Source organism: Numida meleagris, chromosome 1 (assembly GCF_002078875.1).
Source record: "Numida meleagris isolate 19003 breed g44 Domestic line chromosome 1, NumMel1.0, whole genome shotgun sequence".
NCBI lineage: Eukaryota > Metazoa > Chordata > Aves > Galliformes > Numididae > Numida > Numida meleagris.
The window spans coordinates 86,205,576-86,222,542 of NC_034409.1; the positions used below are offsets into that span (position 1 = coordinate 86,205,576).

At 41.0% G+C, this 16,967-nt stretch overlaps 1 long non-coding RNA gene across 1 annotated transcript in view; it reads left to right on the top strand.

Annotated features, from left to right (window-relative positions):
- The window catches only part of LOC110400815, a 24,224-nt gene extending 7,565 nt beyond the window's left edge, over positions 1-16,659 (top strand). Inside the window, exons 2-3 of the long non-coding RNA XR_002440094.1 lie at positions 11,308-11,371; positions 14,084-16,659. This is a non-coding gene — a long non-coding RNA (uncharacterized LOC110400815). The remainder of the gene's footprint in view (positions 1-11,307; positions 11,372-14,083) is intronic.

Consider the following 16,967-nt stretch of genomic DNA (forward strand, 5'->3'; position numbering starts at 1 on the left):
TACATGGGGAAAAATTATAGTGGCATAAAGGCATCTTGAAATAGCTTCTACCTGTGGTTAGTGGCCTTTGTTTTTTCCTGTCAGGTAGTTGTATGTGAAGCATTCCTGTAAGCAGCACAGGAAGCTGGAAGATCAGAGAGGCAAAATGCAGCTCAGCAAGTGACCAGCAGTGCGCAGCCTCTGACCTGGGCTCAGAGCAGGCTGAAAGCTGGAGGCAGCTGCCTCTCCCTGCATGCCACAGCTTCCACTGCTGCACTGTCACTCCAATCTTGTCACAGTCTGTTGGCCACATGTGCTGGTGGCAGCGGAGCCCGGAGGCTGCTTTGACTGATCTCTATTCTGAGGCTCTATCTGGAACAAATTGCAGCATGGAGCAAGTTGCCAAAAATGTTGCCAAAAATGAAGACCTTAGTGCTCATGCGTGCGGTTCCCTGTGTGATTATGAAGTCAAATAGACGTGGACACTTAAACTATTCAGTGAACTGTTGCTCTGGCTGGGATGACTTTTTTCTTAAGCCTTAAAACTAACTTTTAGGGGAGAAAGGAAAGCTTTTCAGTTGAAGTAAATAATATGGAAATCATAAGTCATTCCAAAGTCCAGGCACATCTTGAAGAGGGTGAATCATTGTGTCTGGCTTCTTTAAAAATGATTGTATTAATGCTCCCACTGTGTATTGACATAATCTTGTGGAAGTTTTCCAGTAGTGTTTCATCTCTTGCATTTATAGATCAATAACACCAAATTAGACATTGTAGAGTTTTTTTTCCTAGTGGCTTTTGCTGACGGACTCAGAAGGATTCCAGTCAACTAATCTTACTCAGAAGCTACTGTCTGTAATTGGAAGATGCTGATCAGTTATAAAATGCAGATGATAATTGAGTTATGCTAATAGTCAGATCATGAGGTTTAAACAACAAATCAAAATATGAAAGATACAAAGAAATTGAAGAATCTGAGGTCTACTACCCAGGGCATGCTAGCACAGCTGTTGGAATGCATGGGGGACTATAGTAAAATTTGTTTACAGTACGAAAATGTCAGTAAAATCCTGCTGTCTCTTACAGTGATTAATCTGGCAAATAACTCTGACTTAACGCTAAGCACGTTTTACCTGTGCAATCGATACTATTGCCAGGATTTGTCCACTTGCTGTAGACATGTTCTTATTTTTTTTTTCTGTGAAAGGTCCTTCTCTATCTCATTTTTACCATTAGTAGAAGGGGGGGCATGAAGATGCCTTTCTGAGACTTCCCAGCCTCAAAACATGCGTGTCTGGTGTGCAGCCAGGAGTGAAGGCAATGCATGGGAATGGGAGGAGTTGCTGGCTTTGGTGTGACTTAGACATACAGAAGGAGCACTGAATCTAGAGTCAGTGACAAGGTCCAGGTATAGGTCTTAACCAGCTTTTGTAGGTCGTGGATAACTGAGGCCACAAATGATCAGTCACACAAAACTTGATGGCCTCTAGCTAAAGAGCAAGAAAGAAGTGCTAGATGCTAAAATTAAAGCAAAAATCCTAGAAGAAACAAAATCCAAATATAAGCTGGTTAAGGGTAGGAGCAGCTGAGCTTTCTGGGCCAGCTGGTAAATAGAGGGGGGGAGGCTGTAATGATAAACTGGTGTGTCCCATGTGCTTGTGGGTGTGAGAGTATTCCTGTACAAGCAATAAGGAGCAAGAGGCTATAACATGAGAAATGCACAGCTCAGTATAACAAACGCATATTTGCTAACCTGACTAAACATTACAGAAATCAATACATTTAAAAATGAAATATCTATTCACTGTGATTTACCTACTAGTATTCTAAGTGAAGAGGTTGTGTGGATCCAGATGACACCTTTGATTCTTTAATGTCTTGCAGAAAAGCCAAGGACCTGATATGGAAAACATTCTCCTGAAACTGAGGGAATAAATGGCTTTTAAAGTTAATTGCACAGTTGCTTTGGATGTTGTTACTGTCTGTCAACCTTTGGCATCATTGCAATAGGGACAGCTTGCTAGATGCTATATAAATAGCAAGGAGAAGCCTCATTTTCAGGAGTTACTTCTTAAGATCTGCTACTAATTTGTTTGGTGATTTACAAACTATGCATTTCTTCCTGTTTTTTTTGTACTCCTGCTTAATTATTAAACAAAATCAGCTCCAATCATAAAGCATTCTTAACTGCATTATCCTGAATTTGTACCTTTTACCAGTTGTTGTATCTTGTTGGGTTAATGCAATAGGAGTCCCTTTGAAATCCGTATATACAAAAGATACAAGGCAGTTTATAGCTGTTCCAGGATCATGCCTGCAGTTCTTAGGTTCTGTCCTTGTACAAGATACTCTGCTGTTAGCTGTGTGTTTTAAGGGGAAGAAAATGGAAGCAATTGGGTATATCATAGAGAAATAGAATCATAGAGTATTTTAAGTTGAAAGGGACCTGTAAGAAACATTGATTCCAACTCCTGGCTCCACACAGCACCACCCAAAATCAGACCATATGTCTGAGAGTGGTGTCCAAATGCTCCTTGAACTCCAGCAATTTGGGGTGGTGCCCACTGCCCTGGGCAGCCTGTTCTAGAGCCCAACCACCCTCTGGTGCAGAACCAGCTGCCCCTCCCTTGACACAGCTCCATGCCATTCCCTCGGGCCCTGTCGCTGCCACCAGAAAGCAGAGCTCAGCGCTGCCCCTCTGCTACCTGAGGGGGGCTGCAGGCCACCAGGAGGCCTCCCCACAGCTCCTCTGCTCTGGGGTGGACAAACCCAGGGTGCGTATCATATGCTGGCATACTCAGACTAGAGCCTAACACCCCAGTACCGGGGAAGAGAGGAGAAGAAGGACAGCATATCCTGAGTGCACTGCACTTCGAGTGGAATTCACAACTCAAACAGCCATGTTGGTCCTTCTGTTTTAAGTTCTTAAAGGGATGAATATATGCAACAGTTTTGTAAAGGAGAAAGTAATTCAGAAGGTTAGTTTCCACGTACATGTAGAACTTTAAAAAGTATGACCACTGCAGATGAGAAAATGTTCAAGACTTCAATACAAAATATAATACTCTTAAGTAAGAGTACATCTGAAACTGTATTGACAAGTAAAAATATTACCAAACAGTACCTTAAGTCCTGCTTAAATGGCCACAAGCTAAATGTGCGGCTGTAGGACAAACTTTGCTGTGAGCATGCTAGCTCAGGTTATCCAGTACAGGCCCAAGGATTGTGCAGCTTTGCCCACAGATGGCTCAAAGCATCCCCCTTGCTTCAAGAAAATATCCTAAGATAAATGTTTGACAGAACAGTTGTTCAGTGGTTCTTTCAGTGCTAGAAGAAAGAGATGCATCTATCAAAGTTTCACTTAGTGCAGTTTTCCAGAACTTGTGCCTCCATTTCTACTCCTTGAGAGTGGTATTTCCAAGGCTTTCCTCCCTCAGATACAGCATCTAAAGAATTTGGGAAGGATCCCGGATGAATCAAAAATTTAAAATGAACTTGTCTCCAGAAAGAGTTTTCTATGCAATGCCTCCTGAATAGGATTATGATTTAGCTGCATCAGCATGGGTGCTCTCTGCTTGACAGAGTACAACGGTGGGCTGGTGCTCGGAGATTGCGCTTGTGAAAGCAGGAGCAGATTCGCTGAAAAACTGGTAGTCCCAAAATAGATGATGACTGATGCAGTGAAAAAGTGCTACATGTGTCAGTAAACAGCAGATGAAGCAGGGCCATAGATGCTAAAGCAATGGGAGATTTCCTTGATCAGCCCACTGGTTGCATTTCAGTGTGTCGATGGCTTGTTATAGATATTTCATGCAATGATACTCACACCAGTGGGTTGAAAGAGGGAGAGGAGGACTGATAACTCTTGCCAAACTGTTTTACATCATGGGGGAACTTCTGTGAGTGTCATATGAACTTAAAGTATCAAAGGACTTGTGGGTGGTGTGATAATTTTGACAGCGATCCACTGAAGGGAGACAAAATGTACTCCTTAGCCACCTGCCTTAGTAGCTCAGAGACATTTGTTTTATGTAGTTAATATTTAGCATTGTAGATAAGGGGAAGAAAAAATTGTACTAAAACGATTCCTGTGAATGTTACTTTCAGCACGTACTGCCTTGTATGAAGAAAAAAAGGAAGATGTTAAAGCAATAAGATAAATGCTATTTTAACTGTCTTGGGTCACTGTTAAGCAACTGTCTCATTCATTGCTTCATTTCCACCAGAGGTCAATGAATTGAATTACAGTACTTTTATAGCTGCATCTGTCTGAGCCCACTTTGGAAATGTTAACTCATTAGCAGGAAAATTCTCTGAAATGTTCCACTTTGTTTATGTGTGGCTCAGCACAACCAGTATGCAGGGAAAGCATAATTTTTTCCTCTTAAGCTGCAGAAGTAAGGACTACTGTGAACTTTCTGCATCTGGATCATACCAAGGGATAAGGACCACATAGCATGTGATGGATTGCAGCCTAGTTGCAAAGCAATCCTGGAGGGTGAGTGTTGTCTGTGTGTAGGAGAGTTCACACAGCTTGACTGTCTCACGGGGTTGCTGCTGTTTGTTTTTTTCCAGCTGAGCAATTTATACTATGAACTCTCATAATATTACAGCATGCGTATTTCCCCCATTAGTTTCCTCCTCCACCCTTGTGAATCAGCAGAGACTTTATCAGAAATGAAAAGAGAATTTACTTGGCAAGTATTTGGAGTCTCTTATGGTGAAGAGGGGATGGAAGTGCATGTTCAAATGAATAATCCTGCTTTTGTCTGCAGTGTGTGTTGTCAGCCTGTTGTGGTGTTTGATCCTGAAGCACCAGAGCTAAGCATAGTGCAGATATAAAGTCATACCAACAGGAGTAGTTATTGGCTGAAATGTGAGCCCTCTGAGATTCCCAGATTGAGGTTGGAGATGGTACAGTTGGAATTTTCAAGGCATGTTCTCAGTTTCTGGTTCTAGAGGTTACAACTGATATTCTACGTCAAGATGTTCCGCTATATTTAGCATTGGTGCAGCTTCATCTTGAATATTGTGGGCAGATCTGGGCTACACAGTATTAAAACAACATTAAGGTACTTGAATGCATCCAGAGGAGGGCAACCAAGCTGATAATGGACTGGAAGGCATGTCCTGTGAGGAGAAGCTGTGAGAGCACTTGGACTGTCTAGTCTGGAGAAGAAGAGGCCAAGAGATGACCTCACTGCTCTCTGCAGCACCCTGAGGAGGGGACACAAAGGGAGGTGCTGGGCTCTGCTCCTGGGAACTGATGGCAGAGTGGGAATGGAACAGAGCTGTGCCAGGGGAAGGTCAGATGGACATTGGGAAACATTTCTTTACTGTGTGGGTGGTAAAATGCTGGAACAAGCTGCCCAGAATTACAGAATCATAGAGATTGGAACAGACCTCTTGAGATCATCTGGTCGAACCCTCTGCTAGAGCAGGTTCCCTACAATAGGTTGCACAGGACAGCATCCAGGGAGGTTTTGAATATCACCAGAGGAGACTCTACAACATCTCTGAGCAGCCTGTTCCAGTACTTTGTTACCCTCAAAGTAAGGAAGTTTGTTGTCATGTTCAGATGGAATTTCCTGTGTTCCGGTCTGCGCCCATTGCCTCCTGTCCCATTACTGACAGAGGAAATAGGCACAATCACCTCCCTCAACCTGCTGGCCTCGCTCTTTTTAATGCACCCCATGGCATCCAAGTTCTTCTTTGCAGAACTTCTCTCTAACAAATCAGCCCATATCCTGTACTGATGCATGCAGTTATTCCTCCCCAGGTGTAGGACTCTCAGTTGCCCTTGTTGAACCTCATCAAGTTCCTTTCTGCCCAACCCTCTGGGCTCTGCGAGTCAGTCAGTTCTCAGTTACCTTCCTAGTGAGGTTGATGGTGTTCAAAAGGCATTTGGACAGCGCTTTCATTAACAATGCCCTCATTAATTTTCTTTAATTTTCATGGTTGGACTAGATGATCTTAGAGGTCTTTTCCAACCTTAATGATTCTATGGTTTTGGTTAGCACTGAGGAGGTCAGGCAGTTGGACTAGATGATCTTGAAAGGGCTCTCCTAACTACGCCATTTCAATGTGTTACTGTACGTAAGCCAGACATGCAGACATCTGAGTGTTCTCAGACTTGCTGAAAGCAGTTTCCAGCTGCTCCCTACCATTCTTTGGAGGAAAGGAAATTATACAGAATGTCTGAATGACAGTCAACACATGTCAGTTATAGCACTGTATATTTGCTGATCCAGCTGTGGTGTGTCATTGGCCAGATATGACACTCATACATCAGCTGAGCATGCGTGGTTACTGTGAAAGTGCTCACAGAAATGAGGGCATCCCTGTGTTGATACAGAAACTCAAATCAGACCGTACTTGAAAGCAGCTTGTAGAGAAAGACTTGAGAGTCTTGGTGGATAACTAAGCACAATCAAGCAATGCACCGTCGCGGTAGAGAAGGCCAACAGCATCCTGAACTCTTCTGGGAAGATTATCACTGTTTGAGGGAAATGAACCTTCCCCTTTACTCAGCACTGATAAAGTTGCAGCTGGAGTGATAGGCTTAGCTCACAACAGAACAAGTGGTCTTGTTTTGTGAATATATAAAACAGTAGAGGATCTCCTTACTGTCTTCTTTTGCAAGCAGTACTCTATGGTAGTTGACATGAGGATATACTGCTGTAGACCCTGCTGGGTGTTAGAAGAGTATGTTCTTCGATGGCTATCTCCTTGGAGATCTCAAGAGAAAGCTGTAGGCAATTGTTTTCACAAGTTAGACTTCCATGGATTGCACCAAGTGTTTTACTGTGCAGCTCCCTTCATATGTATGATGGGTCTGATTTGCCAGAATGTGCATTTCTTTCTCTGCCAAAAGGTGGTAACATCTGATTCCCTAAACTATGTTATAGTCTGGGGAGGAGGAAAAAAAAACCTATTTCATTTGGCTTAGGCTCTCAGGATTTGACTGACTTTTTCACAGTGTAGTAGACTAGGATCCACTATATTTGCTATAAAAACCAGTTAGTCTAGGTTTAAAAAAAAAAAAAAAAAAGAGAAAAATCTGCAAGTAATTCACAGATTTCAGATATTGTCCAGGAAGAACCAGGGTATTCAGCAGAGCAGAGCAGCCCAGCTGCTTCCCCTCCCACTCGTACTTGGAGATGGATATTGAGGGGATGCTTAAAAAGAAGCATTAGGCTTTTTTATGCTATACTAAAGCTACAGCTCAGTCTTCCATGGTGCATTTCAACACAAACAATGACAACTTCGACTGAAATTTGGCTGCAAGGTTGTGTAAAGTGAGACCTCAACAAGGTGATAAAACCTACTTAGATGAAACTGTATTATAATGAATATGAACGATAAACGCCTCAGCAAATTTCCAACACTGAGTATCCACCCATCAGCAGAGAAAATGAGTAACTAGCTGAGTAATGGTAATAGGTGTATAGTCAGTTATAGCATGCATCTGACCAACTTGTGCTTGCTGTTTCTAGAACAGCTTAAAGAATTGCACAATTCTCCCATTTCCATCTGCTAAACTTAAGATCTCCATCACTTTCAGTCTCATGTATGTTAGTAGAAAAAAAAACAGAACCAATGATTGTCTGGAACAAATGTTGCTAATCATAGAACTCTGCATTTGCATCCATTAACAGTTGGATCTGTAATTTTTCTAAGTCATCTTTTAATTATCTGCTAAACATTTGCCTATGTAGTGATGTAATTGGCCTTGTGGGATTGGAAGCAACACAGAAGTGCACACTACGTTTCAATGGCTGCAGTTGTGCACAAAACTTGATAAGACTGAGACTTGAGTTCTTATGCTTTGGAAAGACCGGCATCGCCTGGTCATTACAGCCATGTAATCCACTTCCTTTGTAAGACTGCTTGCTTTGTAAGACCTCAGGACTAATCCTCACCAGGCTTTACTTGAATTTGTCTTTGCTAGCATGGAGCTTTTGTTTAGTTTGCAAGGGTTTTTTTTTTTTTTTTTTTAATGATAAGGAGGCTATTGCCTAATTTGCTCTTCCTTAGTTTTCTATAAGTATGTGGAATTACCATAATTTTATACTGATGATTATAACAAGCAGTTATTAAAATGAAATATTTGTCTTTAGCTTAATGTAGCATGGAGGAAAGTAGTCATTGTGTGATAAGAAATGCTACCGGAAAGGACACTGGAAGTGATGAAGGGACGTAGAGGCATAGGGAGATAAAAGTGTCAGAGGATAAGTCTGGAACCAGCAGAGCTATCAGCAACTTATCAATACTTGGTTAATGAACTGCATAGCTTGATGAAACCTGTTCTAGCGGTAACAAAAAGAAGGGACATGTATCCAACATATTTTAGATCTCCATATACTGGAGTCTGCTTTATAATATTGAGTTCAAAATCAACAATAAAAGATTAAGGAGTAATATTGTGTTAGAAAACATAGGAAAAAATCTAAAATATAGGCTTATATGGAGAGAAAGAAGAAACCACCACCAACATAATGCTCAGCAAAAGCAAAAAAAAAAAAAAAAAACACATTATGAGCATCGTGATCCCGCTAGCAAAGGAATCTGGATGCTAACAAATTTGTTGCAGCCCCCACAGCTTATTCTTCAGGATGACTTACTGTCACACTTGGGAGCTGAAGGAACAGGATACGGGATAACGTAGCACCAGACAACGCTTTTGTATAGCAATCCTTTATTATATTACTGAGTTGAGCATTGAATTATTTAGATAATTTGTAATCTGAATGTTTGCATAATTGTAGCAGAAATGTAATAACAATTTATTGTATTTTAGTTAGGCTGTTAGGATTTTAATTAGTCTAACAGTAAGTGCTTGGCTTTCTAAATGCAGTCTTTCCCCTTTTGCCCATAATAAGATTTTGAGTGCAATAACTTGTCACAAAGGTGCTACAAGAACTGAGGAATGATGAGCATGTTCGCAGAAAAACAAAGGACTGTGCTGATGCACTGAAAGAAATCATGGAGAGGAATAGACAAAGCCGGAATGATCTTCATCTGAGGTGACTAATGATAGAATGCTTGCGCTGTGTTACTTATGTTATTTTAGCAATCTCCTGAGAAACCCAGTGGGAGGTATTTCTGGTGATGTATGAAAGAAGCCAAAAGAAATAACAGCTGTCTAAAAGAATTTTCCTGCATTAGGTAAAGCAGGGATATGATGAGGGGGAAAAAATGTTCAGTTGAGATAGCTTGCATAGTTCATTCCAATTTCTGCTGCTAGTTTAGTTCACAGCTGATTTTCTTCATACCATTTGCAGGAGGGGAAGCACTAAAGACCTGATTCTTTAATGTTCCCTGTATATTCTTGGTAAGATTTTTCTAGCTGAGTAGTTTCAGCAACGTGATGAATTTGGGAAGTTGCTTTGAAGCTGGCATCAAATAGTGCCAGCCACAAACCTAATCAGCACCAACTGACAGATTCAGTGCCATAGTGTAATAAGACTGTAGGGAGGTGTAAAGAAAACTCAAACCAACACCATCCATACTGCATCTGACCCTCTTGATAAGCACTGAAATTCCAGGCCATATCTTTCTCATGGAAGTAAGATCATACAACCTGTAATAGCCGCAATGTTTTAGGACTATTTAAATCATACATACCTGGTCCTGGCACCCAAAATTACTGTGTAATCAATCAGTTGTACCAAACAATTTTTGACAATTCCTGAGCAGCAATGAAAGCCTGTTGTGTTACTTGGGTGTAATAAAATGCTTTAAACTTTTTACAGAATCTTAATTTTATACAGCTTTTTTGGCTTTCACTGAGACACTTAGCCAATACTGATGATTGTGACTTAAGGCCACAGGGAGTGAAAGGTTGCTTGTTTACCTTGGAAGTATTTGGAAACCAGCCCTTGTATTCTTAATATCTGATACTGGATTTGGGGAATGTTTTATCCATAAGGTGTAAATATGAGGCATAACCTATGTAAAATGAGGCATGACTGTAAGCCATCACGTAGCTGCCAAGCAGGAAGGGAAATGAGGTTGGAAATAGTACAAAAAAAACTTCCATGACTCTTCCAGAACACACTGATGTGGAAGTAACAGGTTTAGTAGATCGTGTTCTTCAAGAGTATCGTTTCAGATCTCACCTTGGTGTTGGCTTCTAGAGGGTCTCATAGTTAAGATGTTGTATGATTCCAACATGGTGGCAGTCCCTTCTTGGCCTGCACAGCTGATGCCTCGGTAATGTCCTTTTTCTGCCTTGGCTGTGGTAGGCTTTGGGGTAGCAAAAGGCCTAACTGCTAATTCTGGAAAAGCAGTGTACACAGCTTGGGGTGGCCTGGAGGGGAGCACTTGGCTGTCCTGTGGTGGGAAGCAGCTTAGTTTCAGGGGTGTGTGACAGTGTGAGGTGAGATTAATCTCATGCCATGCTGCCCAGTATCTCTGGGCCTGTCACATGGTATTATCTTGTCCCAGCAGCCCTTAGCATAGGGGAAAGGAAAGGTATGGGAATAGGGACTGGTGCAACAGCACCAAGTGCTCAGCTGGGTCTGGTGTTTTGGGGAGCTGGTGAGAGTAGTACCAAGGGTCCCTTCTGGTCGTGGTAGGAGCCTCTGAACTTGGGGCCAGGCATGGAGACTCCCTAGGTGCATTGCTGTCCTCTGGTATGGGGGCAACGAGCATCCCCTAGGAGTGTGAACCTCTGAGAACTGAGCCTACTAAAGGGAATGTTTTTGACCTAAATGTGGTGCCCTAGCTGTACAAGCAAATACTGCAAAGTAGAGAAACCCAGAGAAGATCCTTGAGCTTTGGGTTGTATTCCATGGATAGAGGCTCCACGCTTGGAGCAGAAGGGCCACTAGAATATAAATTTTCCTCTCTGCTTACAAGGCAGGCATTTGCCTAAGGCACAAAGGAATTGATCTGATTTGGCAGCAGTAGATGGTGCTTCTTTGCTCTGCACAGCGGAATCTGTTCAATTTTAGCAGGACCAGACAGATCCACTTCACCTACAGGTTAAAAAACAAAACCAAAAAAAAAAAAACAGAAAACACTGATTTGCTTATTTACCTTATATTCAGCCCCATGACGCAGCAGGTATGTTTGTTTGTCATGTGCTCCCCCTCACCCCCTTCCCCCAAAGCAGAGATGGACTTCTGGGCCCAAGCTCTGAGGTGAGTGAGTGCTCTTCTGCTATGAAACAAGATGCCAACCTCTGCCTGGGCTGAGGTGACGTACAGAGTGGCCTCCTCTTGCATCGTCTTTAATCTATATAGGAGTTCTGCCTTCCAGTGATGCATCTGTTTCACTTTTCGGTGTTGAGAGCCAAATTGATTGTGTTATTTTGTGCTACAGGAATGGAAAATATGAGAAAAAGGACTCTAAATGGTTATTAATCTTTTGGCATCCACAGGTGAAGGTAGGTGGTAATTTGATCTCCTCTACTGCATGAATTATTCACAGATTTGTTAGAATTAATAGATAGGCATTGAACAGTTCTGTATCCAGATGAGATGGATGACTGAAACAAACATTAAAACATCAAACCAAAAAAAAAAAAAAACATATCTCTGCTCCAAAGTAAAAAAGCAGTACACATTCTCATAATGATTGTGGAGTTCTTCTTAAAGCTTTGGCTCATTTTTAATTTGTCTAGTAAATTTGAGCAAGTAGGAAGGGAGAGGGTGACATGATGGAGGAACAGTTATGAAAATTATACTGAAAAGTATAGCAGAAATAAATGAATTTGGTGTTCACTAGTACATGGAGGCTACAGTAACTTAAATATCTATCCCCTCTGCAGATAATTTCTTGGAGGAAGTCTAATTTACAAGGAGACATACTATAGAGTATAATATTCTCTTCAGCCTGGGGATACCATTGATTTATCATTTGATTATGTTCTGATGATGTTTTGGAAGATGAGATGAAGTGTTTTTCAATACAGGGATGACCCTTGGCTTTAAATTCCAGTAGATAACAGTTACTGGGCATACTGTTGAGTGGACACTGAGAGTTTGGTATGCTGTACAGTCTCTATGAGGCAATCTTGTCTCTGTTCAGTAGCAAATTCTGTCAGAAGCCAGAGGAATCTCTGACTAAGAGATGGGCAGATCAACATAAATGCCTTCATTCTTTTCTGTAATAACTTCGATATTTTAAAATCTCTTGGTCTCTTTCTGAGAAATTGTTATGGTGAGGTGTTTGTTCTGTTCTTTGTCATTCCTTCTGGTTCAATTTCTGCTCCTCCTGCTATCAATGCAATGTCCTATTGCAATCTGCTTTGCTTAAAGTACTGAAGCTACTCATCTTTCCCACCTCATATTCTGAAGATAAATAATACCACATTAGCAGCAGCTGTGATTCTTTGAGGCCTACCAGAACATGTTAAGTCAGATGTTTGTCATGGATTTTCTTTTACAATAGGTGCTGAACAAATCCCAGTAACATGACAACCAATAGGAACAGAAGTGACCCACAATTCCACAGCTGCTACAACAGTATCATTGCTGGGAAAATGTTGCCCATGTAGTCCAGATTTCACTGTACTCACATCCAGTGTGTGGTCTCCATCAAACATTCAACAAGCATCAACAAATGCCAGTGGGTGCCTTTTCTTCTAAAGGGAGGAATTCAGTGACATCCCTTTGCTTCATCCGCACTCCCATGTCAGAAGCCATTTTGTCAGACTACCCCTCTGCTGCCATCTGTCACAGGGCAACAACATGTAACAGAATACTGGTGGGAAGGTCCAACCTCTACTGCCAAAGCACCAACATCCGCCTCTTACATCACTATCTGGGCCAATATAATAAACTAGGAGGCATTATGTTTGGAGCAGCCCTTGTATATTCCTTCATATTTCCTCATGCCCTTAGTGAATAGGTGGAGACACAATACTGCAAGAGAAGAGATTCAGAATGGGTTTGAGTAAAGCTTGCTAATGATAAAGATAAAGTTCTAGTGAAAATGGCATGCAGTGACACAGCTTTTGGTGTCAACTTAATAACAGTTGAAAACAAGCCAGGCAAAATTCTGTCCAGACTACCTGTAATTAATAGATCTTGTTAACTCTGGCTTGCTGCCTTCACTCCTTTCTTAAAATTTGGTACAGTATTTCCCTATTATATAGAATGTATTTTTCTCTTAGAACATGGTTGGTAGATTGTGTTCAATTACAGTAATTTATCAGTAAATTACCCTTCCATATTCTGTTAGTAATATTATGCAGCTTTGAAATGTGAAGGCCATAATGCATACTGGGAGCTTTAGCAAGTTATGAAAGCCTGTAGGAAGTACTCATGCTAATAAGCTTGCAGCCTGAAATAAGCAGGTGAAAGGCGTGAGAGAGAATATGATTTTTCTGTAGAAGGCCACATTTTCCTTAAAAAGATGTGACCTGAAAGATATCTTTTGAGTCATGTTATCAATTTGCTGTTTGAACAGAAGAAACTTCTAGTAAGGCTGGAGGTGACAGGTTTTACAGGGTTTCTTTCTGCTTAGTGACAGACTATAGCTGAAAAGCTTAGAGAATTTCTGAGCTCAATTTTTCTATTGAGGGAGATAGGAGGAAGGAGGTATTGTTTGTAGTCATGAGAAAGAGCTGTGCAACTCAGCCATATGGGCTCTGTGCTTACACACGGTTTGGCTCTGCAGGGTACATCGTTCTCCAACAAAGCTGAGGATACAGAAAATATTACTGATGTAACCATTTCTCTTACAAGAACAATCAATTTGTATAGAGCCTGAGCCTTTAAATCTGGCTAATGATAGTTCACTGGCAGACAAAAACAGCACTGAAGTTTTAGGTATTTTTGTTTCTGAAGGATTGAGATTTCTTCATAACACCTTAATTACAAAAGTTATGCTTTTAAAATTGTTTTAGTTAAGTACTTTCTGGCATATGGAATTCATAACTCTACCTGCACAGAGGAGTCCACACAGACTGAAAATGCTTCTGAAAATCGTTTAAATAGTTTATATTTCAATGTGCTTAACACTTTGTATGCCGATGCATGTATCAGCTGATCAATTTGAAATCTCCTTCTATAGAGAAAGGTCAGTAACAAAGGTGACACTTAAAGACTAGGCTACTAGCCTCTCTTTTTAAATGTGCTTTCACCTTGAACAGGAAGTATTTCCCTAATTTGAAGCCCTTGGTATGCAGCACTTGGGAACAGTGTGAAGAAAGAGGGTCTGTACTTGAGACAAACTGCAGCTAGACTCAGTTGCTCGAAGTACCTTCGTTGAACACAGATCCTCCACAGTGACAAAAGCATCTGATAGACAAATGTCTCCGGACCTGAGGAGGAAGCTTTCCATCCCCTCTTGCAACTCCACAGCCTTAATTGTGAAATGGGAGTAAATACTGCCAAACAGTGACAACATTTCCAGCACAACTTTCTTGTTACTTAATTTGTCTTGCTGCACCTTCAGTAAAAACTAATTTCTCAGCTGCATTTTTCCAAGTCCTCTATGGAGAAGAAAAAAATGTGGTTTTGAATAAAGATCTTGTTATTAGGAATTAACTACTCATTGTAAAATGGAGAATTCTTTCTGCTTCTAGTTTTGATCCAACTTGATGAACGGTTTAGAGGTTATGAAGAAAATGCTACTTCAAGTCCATCTTGTCAGAAGGAATATAATAATAGCTATGTTTATTGATGATTACATTGTTGATGAAATAGGTATTTTTCATTCATGATTGAGCATGTTGAAGCCTTAGCTGAAAGCCTTTTATTTTTTCTTTAAGTATGGGGAAGGGAACAGAAAATGGGAGAAAACGAAAGTAGATTTAGTTTCAGCAAAACCATATGCTTATTATTACTTTGAGTTTTTCTGCAGGTTGACTAAAATGAAACTAAGCTGCCTCTTGCTTCCTAATGTGGTGAGTAAATCTGCAAAAAAAAAAAAAAAAAGAAGTTTTGGGTAATGAATGCACATGGAAGTGTTAGTGTCAATCGTTCTTGAGTGAGGTTTCCTCTTTCCAATTCCCAACAAAAATAAAGAAGTCTGATACTCAGTGCTGCTTCTTGGTCTTTTCCATTAGCTCTGAGTAGGGTAGGAATTATATGGATTTGACTGCTCTTAAGTATTCATCATTTGTACTTGCTCATACTTAAGGTATTTAATTTAGTTGCAAAACAATTCTTCTTGAAATTGTTATTATAACAACAACATAGTTGTCCAAGGGCATTACTCTGGGGGGAAAATGATAGTAAAATAGCTCTTTTTTGAAGATGTTGCCATCCAGAGAATATCATAGGAGTGTTGGTGAGGAAGACTAATATCAAAAACTAGGTCGTGACAGACATCTTGGGGAATTTCTGTTGGGTTCTGTGTAATGGGATAACCATTTGGCCATCATGCAAAAGAATGTAAAGAGTATGAACAAAATGAAGGCAGAAGAGAGTTAAATGACAAGTGTTTAGAAGAAGAAGACAGCTGTGTGCTGAGAATGATGTCAGTGTTGGCTGATGTGACAACAGAGGAAAAAAAAATCTATCCATTACAGCTGGATGAATAAATTGTCTCAGTGAGAGTATGATGCTCCAGACAGTGAAATGGGCTTCCTGGATCCTTCTCTGTTGATGGTCTGATTCTGACGTACCTACCTGTTGGAGGGCCCAGAGAGCAGCAGGAGCAAGGCTGCTAGGATGTGAAGGCAACCCTGAGCTGGGGGCAGTTGTAGAGTCTTTCAGTGGCCCAAAGGTGATGCCCAAGGAGGTGGTCAAGGCACTGTGGCCAGGCACAAGCACATGCAAGGCACCACTTCAGGCAGGACTGCGGTTCTGACCAAGTCAAAAATGGTGTCCTTGGGCCTTAAAGGAGTTGGAAGTGAGGCAGGCCAGAGAAACTAAAGCTTTTCAATACTCCTGGGTCGTACTTTGCATTAAGAAGTGTAAGAGGCTTATACCTGAAAAAGTGACCCATAGATACCTAGGATGTTGTCTCACTTTACTCTGTGCATCTTTCTCCCTCTGCTTTTCCCGTGATGCTGCCTCAACTGCAAATGACTTTGAGAAGCCAACTCCAGAAAATGGTTACGAATGAAAAAGTACATGGAGTATCTGTGGGCCAAAGATGAATGTTATCATTCCAAGTAATTTCTGCTACATGATAGCTGACTTCTCTGCAGTTTGTCATGAACATAAATAGATGCAGTAGATGGTGGTGCTGTAGGTCAGTGAGTCACTGGGCCATTGAACTGCCAGTAGTTACTTACTCATACTTGTTTCTTCACTGCTCTTCAGCCTTCTCAGGCACGAATCAACTGTAACAGCATTTGAGTAAGCGGAGAGTTTCTGGCTTGACTTTTTTGTTGTTCTTTTTCTGTCATTTTTTTCCTTCTTTACTTTTCAAAAGAAGGATCAAGGTAATTTTCCCCATCTGTCCTTCCTGCTTATTTTTTGTGATGACTAACAAAGCAGACTGAATATGGAGGACTATAAGAATGCATTACAGGACTAATTTGGTTCTAATAATCCTGTGCAGTAAGTATTTGTATTTTGTGGGTTGGTGAGTAGAAGGTAGCGTTGGCAGGCTAGCAGAGGAATGCTCTTTCTCAGAAAGTGTGTGTTATAGGTCTGGGAATGAGGCGGGGAAGGCAGTTTGCTTAACTTTAGGACTGTGTGTCAGACAGTCCTTCTCTAGGTACAATTATGCTTCGATCTTGCATCTGGGGAAAACGGTGCAGCACCTCGGACAGCACCCGCATTCCTGGCTCTATTGACACGTGCAGCATTTCCCGGTGCTCTTCCTCTGATCTCTGAAATTTATCTCCAAACTTCTAAAGCCAGTGATCGATCTAGGCACAGAAATCCCTGTCCTAGCCGTTGATCTTCTCAAAGTAATGTTTATGTCTTATTAGAAATGAGAAGCATATTTTCTTATTTGGTGAAATCAGCAAAAAAAAAATGTCAGGAATCATCTAATTTTTCTTCTTCTAGATAGCAGAATTTGAAGTCATTTCTTTTAAATGAGAATTTTCATCCCATTGTCAATTAAAACCTTCC